This window comes from Buceros rhinoceros, unplaced genomic scaffold (genome assembly GCF_000710305.1).
Source record: "Buceros rhinoceros silvestris isolate BGI_N320 unplaced genomic scaffold, ASM71030v1 scaffold6455, whole genome shotgun sequence".
NCBI lineage: Eukaryota > Metazoa > Chordata > Aves > Bucerotiformes > Bucerotidae > Buceros > Buceros rhinoceros.
The window spans coordinates 1-493 of NW_010412180.1; positions in this window are offsets into that span (position 1 = coordinate 1).

Here is a 493-nt window from a genome sequence, read left to right on the forward strand (position 1 = left end):
ACTGATGAGCTGCTACAAAACACAGGGGCTCCATGGAGCTATCTGAAAAGTGGTTGTTTGCTGACCTTGTAATAAGTGGTTTTGTTGTTTGCTTTTTTTCCCCCACCACATACAAGCCAAACTGTTCACACTAACACCGAACAGATGGTTCATGGCTTACAGTTTGTCAGATTTTCTCTCTGACTCCTGCTGGGAGCTGACTGAGCTGCAAGTAGTTGAAGGGTTTGGTTGAGCAGAGCACAAACTCATGCATGCTCTCACAGAAAGCCTCTTCATCTGCCAGCTGTTAGGTACTGCAGGTCCTAACCAACGACTCACCTTTTACTCACAGCAGCTTGTACACCCGAGTTTACCTGAAAGGGCCCGAGTTTATCTGACTTCATGGCCTCATGACCTGGTATCAAGGATGTGGCAGAAAATTTTACATCAGGAGTCCTTTCAACATCCTTGTTGAAAACAGCTAATGAAGTCAAAGTAATGGCTTAACCTGCAG